The sequence below is a fragment of the Vicia villosa genome, linkage group LG3 (genome assembly GCF_029867415.1).
Source record: "Vicia villosa cultivar HV-30 ecotype Madison, WI linkage group LG3, Vvil1.0, whole genome shotgun sequence".
Classification (NCBI taxonomy): domain Eukaryota; kingdom Viridiplantae; phylum Streptophyta; class Magnoliopsida; order Fabales; family Fabaceae; genus Vicia; species Vicia villosa.
Window position 1 is genome coordinate 97,316,962 of NC_081182.1, and position 10,315 is coordinate 97,327,276.

The window sequence follows — 10,315 nt, forward strand, 5'->3', positions numbered from 1 at the left end:
CTGAAACGCACGGGATCATCTTCATTCACACTCACGATCTAGCGTGCATAGTCAATGAACGCCTATGGTGAGCCCTCAACACCAGCCATCAGATCGCTCTAGCCTCAGATCCAACGTGCATCAGAACGCAAGTCTATCATGAACTTTCAGAGCCTACCACACAGGAATATTCACGCTAAGTTTTTTAACTATTCTTTTTTTATTTTATTTTTATTTCATTCTTTTACTTCTTTTTTTTTTTAACAATTATTTTATTAACTAAAAAAAAAAACTCTTTTAATGTTTTTTTCCTCCTCTTAATAAAATTGGTTTTAAAGATTTTTTTTTACATAAAACCTTAAAATAAAATAGTTATTTATTTTAATTATTACTAACTTTATTTGATTTAAATATTTTAATTTGTTTAAATTATTCAATTGATTATAATTATTTTTAAATATATTAGGGTTAGGTAACTTAATCGAAATTCTAATTTTTTTATTATTTTATTTATTTAATTAATTAAGTTGGAAAATCAATAATTAATTATGTTGATTTATTTTTTCCTATTAAACCTAGTCAATTTGTACCCTGATCAGTTTTTACGATGATCATTCCATACACTGAAAAATATCTGTTTTTCTATGCCTTTTTTCAGGTTCACTTCTCGAATACGCTCCGACTATGCGCCACGTCAAAAGAACGAAGCTAAGTTCTAAACCCCTTTTTTATTAATATTATTTACCTTTTATTTTGTTTTAATTAGGATTTAATTTCCTCGCACATAGAATTTCTCCTACATTCATTCCTTTCCTTTTTCTTTGCCAATTCTCTGATGGTCAGGGTCAATGCTTAAGGCTCGAGGCAAACCTTTGCCTATCAACCTTCGCCAATTGAAGCTAAGTATTATTTCCCTTTCTCGTATTTTTACTTTTAGTGATTAGGGTTAACCCTGTTTATGGCTGAATTGATAATGCACTCACCCTACTTTCACTCGCTATTTTTCCACCTTTTCAGGGTTTGTCAATGGCCAAGGCTGCGAATAATTGGTAACCCTAAACTCAGATCTCAATTATTATTTGTGTCAAACCTATTTCTATTTCTTTTTTATCCCACTGGTTTCAAGTCCCCTCTCCTCCGCTGGTTGCAATTTCCCTTCCCCATAATTGTTAATATTAATTGTTGTGGTTAGTAATTTTAGGGAGTGATAACTTTGAATTGAATCTAGAATCATTAATTTTACAAGATAAATGTCATCGAAGTTAACCACGTTATTGCTGCACCCACGCACTCTTTTGGGGTAACCTCTCTGTTGCCTTGTTGCCTGTTGCCTTTGTTTTTTTTGCAGAATAGCCATGTCCCTCGAATTCGAGGATACCTCAACTCTGTTGCCTAGATACAAATAAAAGTCATAAGTCCCTAAAATGATGCTGCTGTCGGTACACGAATATGACTTCGACCCTCGAAAGTTGCCTACGAAAGGTTGAGGTATCCTATGGCTGCATACGAAAAGGCTATTCTGATCCTTCCCTTAGACTACCTGCCTCTCTATGGCATGGGTCAGTCTTATGGCGAACGATAATGCGATGACCCGTTTACATCCAAACGAAAGGCTTCCTGCCCTCTCATGGCATGGATAGACCCTTTCATCCTGAAAGGCTAAAAGAAACCTATCATCTAAGTTTAAGGTAATTGTTCCTAATTGCCTTGCTCTGGCTAAAACTGTTTTCTCATATTCTTTCTCATAAATCTTCAAAATGGCTACGCTCATTTACGAGCTAAAGTCCATATTCTTCTTCTACTTTTCTTTTCAAAAACGAGCAAAGCAATTAAGAGCCCATGGAAAACCATGGATGCAAAGGGTGCCTTACACCTTCCCTTTGCATAATTACCCCCCGAACCCTATTTTATTTAAAAGGTTTTTCCTGTTTCTTTTAGCCTTTCTGACTTGTTTGGATAAAATAAAAGTCGGTGGCGACTCTTGCTTAACCGCGACATTTTTCGATTGTAAAAGTCAGTTCACCGTATTATAGAACTGGCGACTCTGCTGGGGACATATTCGATTAAAAGAGGGGTTACCTTAAAGTTTAGGATCACTTAATGTTTGCTTTGCTTGCTTTATTTTTCAGGGTTGTTTTGGGAATTAAATGAAGGACGAATCCTACACCCGGATTCAAGTACATCTAAGATAGGAAGTGGCATAGTCATGGCGACCTCCTTCATGTATGTGGAGGATTGGTCAATATGAGAGTTCACGCTTAAGTTAGGCCTCTATGGGTGTTTTCATGCTTCTCTTGTATGAGGGAGGTTCGTGCGGATGTCTGTGGGTGAGTCGGAGCTTAAGGACCTTTAGTTACCTTTAACCCATCTTGACTTTTAGGAACGTAGTGGGGGGACTACTCTTGATGTATGTTGAGAGCATAGTCGCTACCCGATACTACAACTCAGATAGGTTCTTTCTCAAAGTATCATTGCATGGTATGTATGTATCATGTTCGAGGGTGCTTTAGGAGGGCTGACAATTCTGGGTAACTTGGTAGAACCTGTTGCTGATATCATCCTTATCCTTAGAAGTACCTTTGAGGAAGGGTAGTTACCTAGTCAAACTCCATGTAAGCTTTTAAACCTAAGGACATTTGTGTGACTTGCTTGTGTTAGAACAAGATTTGTTCTGATCAATTATCTTAGTTTTGATGATAACAATAATATGAATTTTGCTTAAGATAATATGGTACTCTAATCCAATGCAATTTCCTTTTCAGGAAATATATAAAGAGTACGCATAATTCAGCGCTCAGAAGCTTTGTCTCAAAGGGTTCAGCATGCAACATCAGAACATGGTCTGGCAAGACATCAGAAGATGGTCGAAGCAGAATCAGAACATGGGTCTATGGAAGCATCAGAAGAACAAGAGAACAGAAGCACTGAAGTTCTGATGGTATCACGCTCAGAAGCACTTCAAGGTCAGAAGATCAGAAGATGCTTTGCACCAAGCTGTTTGACTCTGATGATATTCAAACGTTGTATTCACAAACATCAGATCAGAAGGAAGTACAAGTGGCAAGCTACGCTGACTGACAAAAGGAACGTTAAAAGCTATTAAAGGCTACGTCAGTAGACACAGCGTGAACAAGGCTCGAGGTAGTTGACAAAAGCGTATAACATTAAATGCGATGCTGTACGGAACACGCAAAGCATTAAATGCACTCAACGGTCATCTTCTCCAACGCCTATAAATATGAAGTTCTGATGAGAAGCAAGGTTAACAATTCTGCACCAAAACAACTCATATTAACTTGCTGAAACGCTGTTCAAATCAAAGCTCAGAATCTTCATCTTCATCAAAGCTCACTACATTGCTGTTGTAATATATTAGTGAGATTAAGCTTAAACGTCAAGAGAAATATCACAGTTTGTGATTATAGCTTTTAAGAAGCATTTGTAATACTCTTAGAATTGATTACATTAAGTTGTAAGGAACTAGAGTGATCGTGTGGATCAGAATACTCTAGGAAGTCTTAGAGGTTATCTAAGCAGGTTGTAACTAGAGTGATCGTGTGGATCAGTATACTCTAGAAAAGTCTTAGAGGGTATCTAAGCAGTTGTTCCTGGAGTGATCAGTGTGTGATCAGAAGACTCTGGAAGACTTAGTTGCTGACTAAGTGGAAAACCATTGTAATCCGTACGATTAGTGGATTAAATCCTCAGTTGAGGTAAATCATCTCTGCGGGGGTGGACTAGAGTAGTTTAGTTAACAACGAACCAGGATAAAAATAACTGTGCAATTTATTTTTATCTGTCAAGTTTTTAAAGCTACACTTATTCAAACCCCCCCTTTCTAAGTGTTTTTCTATCCTTCAATTGGCATCAGAGCGCCGGTTCTAAGGTGCAAGCACTTAACCGTGTTTAGAAAAGATTCAGGAAGAGAAAAACGCTTCAGTAAAAGATGGTTGATGAAAGTGAAAAGTCTACACCTGCATCTACATCTGGCTCTGCTGAGCAATACAACGGTAACAATGGTTATACTAGACCGCCGGTATTTGATGGTGAAAACTTTGAATACTGGAAAGATAAACTGGAAAGTTACTTTCTTGGTCTAGATGGTGATCTATGGGATCTTCTGATGGATGGTTACAAACATCCAGTAAATGCCAGTGGCGTAAAGTTGACAAGGCAAGAAATGAATGATGATCAGAAAAAGCTTTTCAGGAATCATCATAAATGCAGAACTGTTTTGCTGAATGCTATCTCTCATGCTGAGTATGAGAAGATATCTAACAGGGAAACGGCCTATGACATATATGAGTCCTTGAAAATGACTCATGAAGGAAATGCTCAAGTCAAGGAGACTAAAGCTCTCGCTTTAATCCAGAAGTATGAAGCCTTCAAGATGGAGGATGATGAAGACATTGAAAAGATGTTTTCAAGATTTCAAACTCTTACTGCTGGATTGAGAGTTCTTGACAAGGGATACACCAAGGCTGATCACGTAAAGAAGATCATCAGAAGCTTACCCAGAAGATGGGGTCCTATGGTGACTGCATTCAAGATTGCAAAGAATCTGAATGAAGTTTCTCTGGAAGAGCTTATCAGTGCCTTGAGAAGTCATGAAATAGAGCTGGACGCAAATGAGCCTCAAAAGAAAGGTAAGTCTATTGCATTAAAATCCAATATCAAGAAATGCACTAACGCTTTTCAGGCTAGAAAAGAAGATCCTGAAGAATCAGAATCTGAAGAAGAAGATGAACTGTCCTTGATCTCCAGAAGGCTAAATCAACTCTGGAAGACCAAGCAAAGGAAGTTCAGAGGCTTCAGAAGTTCAAAGAAATTTGAACGTGGAGAATCTTCTGATGACAGAAGATTTGACAAGAAGAAGGTCATGTGCTATGAATGCAATGAGCCTGGACACTTCAAGAATGAATGTCCAAAACTTCAGAATGAAAATCCCAAGAAGAAGTTTCATAAGAAGAAAGGTCTTATGGCAACCTGGGATGAGTCAGAAGATGATTCAGACTCTGAAGATGAGCAGGCTAACTGTGCGCTGATGGCGACAGAAGATGACGAATCAGAATCTACATCAGAATCAGATTCTGAAGAGGTATTTTCTGAACTTACTAGAGATGAGTTAGTTTCCGGTCTAACTGAACTTCTGGAACTCAAGTCTCAGATCAGTCTCAAATACAAAAAGCTGAAAAAGCTATTTTAATTTGAAACAAAGAAGCTTGAGTTGGAGAATTCTGAATTAAAAGAAAAACTTTTAAAATTATCCAATAATGTTGGATCTCCTTCTGATTCAGAAAAATCCACTCCCAGTCTAAACCATATTCTGAAAGAATATGATTTAAGTTTCAGGAAGTTCTTATCTAGAAGTATTGGCAGAAGTCAGCTAGCTTCTATGATATATGCTGTGTCTGGAAACAAAAGAGTCGGCATTGGTTTTGAGGGTGAAACCCCATACAAACTTGAACCTGTTGATGAAATGAAATTCACATACAAGCCATTGTATGATCAGTTCAAGTATGGCCACTCCCATGATATTAGGCACACTTCACATGCTCAAAGTTTTCACATAACTCACACCAAAAAGCATGTGACACAACCTAGGAAATATCATGAAACTCACATTAAAAATTATCATGCTGTTCCTCCTATTGCTTACAATGTTAAACCCAAGTTCAATCAGAACTTGAGGAGAACTAACAAGAAAGGACCCAAGAAGATGTGGGTACCAAAGAAAAAGACTATTTCTTTTGCAGATTCTCTTGGCGACAAAGAAGATAAAAGTCAACATGTCATGTCATCTGGACTCAAGTTGGTCTCAACACTTGAAGGGAAGAAGGACTGTCTTCCAAGTTCTGGTACTTAAATCTGTTGAAGAAACTATGTTCGTAAGAGATCAGAAAATAAAGTTTATTAGTCTGGAAACCATCTGTTTTGTTTGTTTCTAAAGCATTGATGTTTCGTTCTTGATTATTCTGAATGCTCTAAATGCTACAGAATATACAATATTGAAACATTGATTGTGGACTAATCAATAAATATCTAGTTTGATGATAAACTTGTTTCTGATGAAACAAAGCAGCTTAAGAATTTCTGCAGATACAATTTTGTCGTATCAGAAGCTGCAGAACAAAGAAGTGAATCTCCAGAAGTTGGCAGTCTCAGAAGCAATAGATCAGAAGATCAAGTTGCTGCATCTTTAGAGAATCTGAGAATTTCTGAAGAACCAACTAACAGAAGATCACTTAGACTTGCATCAGCTTATCCAGAAGATGTGATTCTTGGGAAGAAAGATGATCCTATCAGAACCAGATCATTTCTTAAGAATGACTATCAGAAGCAGTGATCAGAATCAAAAGGCGTAAAGCCTATTCATATTTTACAGCTGTCATCCATTATCTGATGGTGAACACGTGTCTGTGCGGTTAGTACGAAGCGTGCAGTTGAAAAGACGCCTACCTAGGTAACTGTATTTAATCATTTCATTTACCATGCTATCTCTCCTAATGTCATTTCTCATTTAATGCAAAATGATTTAAATTATTTTCAAATCTTTTAAATAGCCCGCTTCAACTTCATTCTTTTCTCCGTTTCTCTATTTTGTCGTACATTTTTTTCCGCTGCATCTGTTTCTTTCTTTTTCAAACCCTAGTCCTTGATCTAATCTTACGACATAATCATCATGGACTCTTCCTCTTGTTCTTCTTCCTCAAAAGAAAGACTTACTTCTTCACAAATCCTTCTGCGAAATTATGAATATGCTCCTTTGAAAACTTGCTTGATACCCACGAAGGACTTGGAGGTTTTATGTGAAACTGCTGTGGACTTAAACAATCTTAAAGCGAATGGCTTTAAGTGTGATGCAAGAATCCTTGAGCAAGGATGGTCCAAGTACCTAAATAGATTGGTTGGTCCAATTTATCCTGATCTTGTGAAGGATTTCTGGGTACATGCAACGGTTACCCCAACGGCCATCATTTCATTCGTGCTAGGGCATGAAGTGGTTATCTCTGAGAAACTGATCAGAAAGCTATACAATCTGAATGATGAAGAAGGTTGGTCTGGTTTCCGACATACATCTGTTGATTGGTCGATAGTTGAAAAACAAATCTCTCAGACTTCTGGGATTGACTCGAATAACACAGGCACCTTGAAGCCATTTTATAGAGTATGGGCTGAGATTATTCTGGGTTCTCTTCACCACAGAAAAAGAATGCTCTCCTCTTCTTACATCAGTCCAGATCACAAGCACACTCTTTTCTGCATTGGCAAAAAGACTGAGATCAACATTTCTCACATTCTGTTTGAGAATCTAAAGACTTCAATCCTTGAGTCAAGAGAAGAGGAAAGGGCGAAGTACCCTCATCTTTCAAGAACGACTATTCCGTTTGGAAGAATGATTTCAGACATTCTTACTGAAAGCAAAGTGCTGGACTCCATCAGAAAACTCAATGCATCCCATTTGCTTGGAGTAGTTCAAGGTCCCATTTTTAATGGTGTGGATTTGTTCAGATTAGAACTCATTCAAAATGTACCTTCTGTGTGCCCAAGCTTTCCTGACATTCTCTCAAGAAGAGTTGCTGTTGAAGGTTTTGCCTCCTTGTTTCAAGAAGAACTGCATCAGGTTGTCAAGTCTTACCTGGAAGATTGTGTTAGGAAGCAATCAGATATTGATCCTGCTTGGATCCGTGGCAGAGTACTTCCGTCCAAGGCTGATCTTCTTAAGAAGGATCAGAAGGAACTAAAGGCTAGGCTAAAAAGAAAAGCCCAAAAAGATGAGGCTGAGAAAGCCAAGAAGTTGAGGGTCACCTATGATCCTGACAAGGTGGACTCTGAAGAACGAAGAGATAAAAGGATCAGAGATTCCTTTCGCAGAACCAGATCTTCTTCTTCTGTACAAATCTCCAGAAAGGTTTTTACTCCACCTCCTTCTGTCCCTAAACCATCTTTCCAATCACCTCCTTCTGAACCAAAAGTAAACTTCACCTTACCAAATCCTTCTCCATCATCCTTCTCCTCTCCCATTCTAAACCCCACACCTTTAAGTATTCTTCCCCCAACTCCTTCTGATAAATCTTTCTCACTAATTCCCTTTACAAATACTTCACCCTCTTCTCAATCCATCCCTTCTGATATTCCACCCTCATCAATCATTCTCTCAGATATCCCTTCTTCCTCATCCACCGCACCTCTACCTTCTATATCCCATCCCTTACCTACCAGAAAATCCAAACCTTACTGTCTTCTCTACCCTGACTACAAATTCACCTTCAATCCGCCTGAACCTGAACCCTATACCTACCTGGAACTTTTCAGACATAAGGTGATTAGCAGTCTAGACCTTCTGAAGGATGCATTTCTAAATGGTCTGGATGATGTTTCTACAAGAAATCTCTGGAGAAGATTTCGCAAGGATTTTCAAACAGAAGCAATGGGAGTACAGAAAAGACAAGTGGCTGCTGCCCCTGGTTACCCTGGTTACCTTCTGGAGGATGATAATGGTATATACTACCATCCTCTCAGAAATTGTGTTGCTGCTGAGGAGAAGCCCTTTGTGGATGAATTAGAAGTAGCAAGACTGGCTGCTGAAATGGAAGCAAATCCATGCAGGGATATTGTTATCTTTATTCCTGATTATCCTGTTCTGCTCGGAGATTTCAAGACTCTCTTTGACTATCTGAGGGAAAACCCTTCTGAGAAAGACCCAAGCTTGGTCATTCCAGAAGTTGTTGACCCACCAGTAGTTGAAGGTCCTTCTGCTCCCAGGAATCTAGCTGCCATTCTTCAGGCACTTGAGAATGGAGACTCGGAAATTCCTGCTGCAGAATATGGAGATGCTTCTATGCAAGAAGCAGATGCTGAAGATCATGTTGCTGAATCAGATCCTGTTGAGGAAATCCCTGGAAATGATCTATCCATGGAAGCTACAGATCAAGTTGCTATTCCTGTGGTTGAAAGCGGTGAAGCTTCTTCTGATGAATCTTCTCGTCTTGCAAGGACTCTGGAAGAAATTCAGAGGAGACAGGATGAGCAAAGCTTACTCAATGATGAGTATAGAGCTTTCATGGTGAGGCAAGAAGGACACAACAATGAGGTTCAAGAGATGCTGGCCAAGATCTTGTCAAGGCTAGGGCCATCTTAGATTGAGTCTGTGTTGTTTCTTTCTTTTCGTTGCATCTGTCTTTGTGCATCTGATCTTAATTATCTTCATGTACTTCTGTACCTGCTGTTTGAACTTCAATGAAATCATCTTCTTCCTCCGTGTGTTTCGTTTTGTTTGTCTCTGAATCTTTTTTGCTTTTTGATGATATGACAAAAAGGGGGAGAAGATAAAAGATAAATGATTTGATTAATCTATCAGTTGCTGGGTAAAGCTCCCACACATTTACTAACAAGAACTGCAAGTTCTATATGGTTTAAGTGTTTTGCAGGTATAAAGAAGTGAAGAGAATCTTCAAAGCAAACACAGAAGCAAAACCATAAGGAGTGTTATTCTGTAAAAAGAATAAACTCATGGAAACTGAAGCAAGCTTAGTGCTGTCAAGCTTCAGAAATCAGAAGCAAGAAAGAAGAATAAATCAGAAGCACTGATAATAGAATTTGATCCATATTTGTCTATTTGATCTGACAAAATTCTATTTGCTCTGATACATTATTTTAGCCTATATGGCTCTGATACATATCATGTGTTCTAATATACATTTTATGTTCTGACTCGTTCATGCTGACTTTTGTCGTTTAGTTTTTGCTCTGTAACATTTCAGGATGTAGAGATGCTCAGATGATGCTCTGGTACATTCAACAATGTTCTGATACAAATCTAGCATGAAGTGATGTTGGTAGAAATTCAAAGCTCTGAAGCTATCCGAGGGAAGCAGAAATCAGAAGCTGTGAATGTTCTAAAGATCCAGAAAACTCAAGTTCTGAAGCTGTCCTAAATGGAAGCAGAAATCAGAAGCTGTGAATGTTCAGAAGATCAAAGAAATTCAAGTTCTGAAGCTGTCCTAGATGGAAGCAGAAATCAGAAGCTGTGAATGTTCAGAAGATCAAAGAAATTCAAGCTCTGAAGCTGTCCTAGATGGAAGCAGGAATCAGAAGCTGTGAGTGTTCTAGGGATCTAAGGAAATTCTAGTTCTGAAGCTGTCCAATGGAAGCAGAAGTCAGAAGCTAGGAATTCTCTAAAGACAGAAGCTTATATGATCGTCTCTACCGAAATAATCAGAGAAGTCTTTTATTAAAGTTCTTCGAGTATTTATTTCAGGGGGAGATTATTTATCTCAGGGGGAGATTGTTAATCTCAGGGGGAGACATATTCATATGCTTATGCTATAGCTGT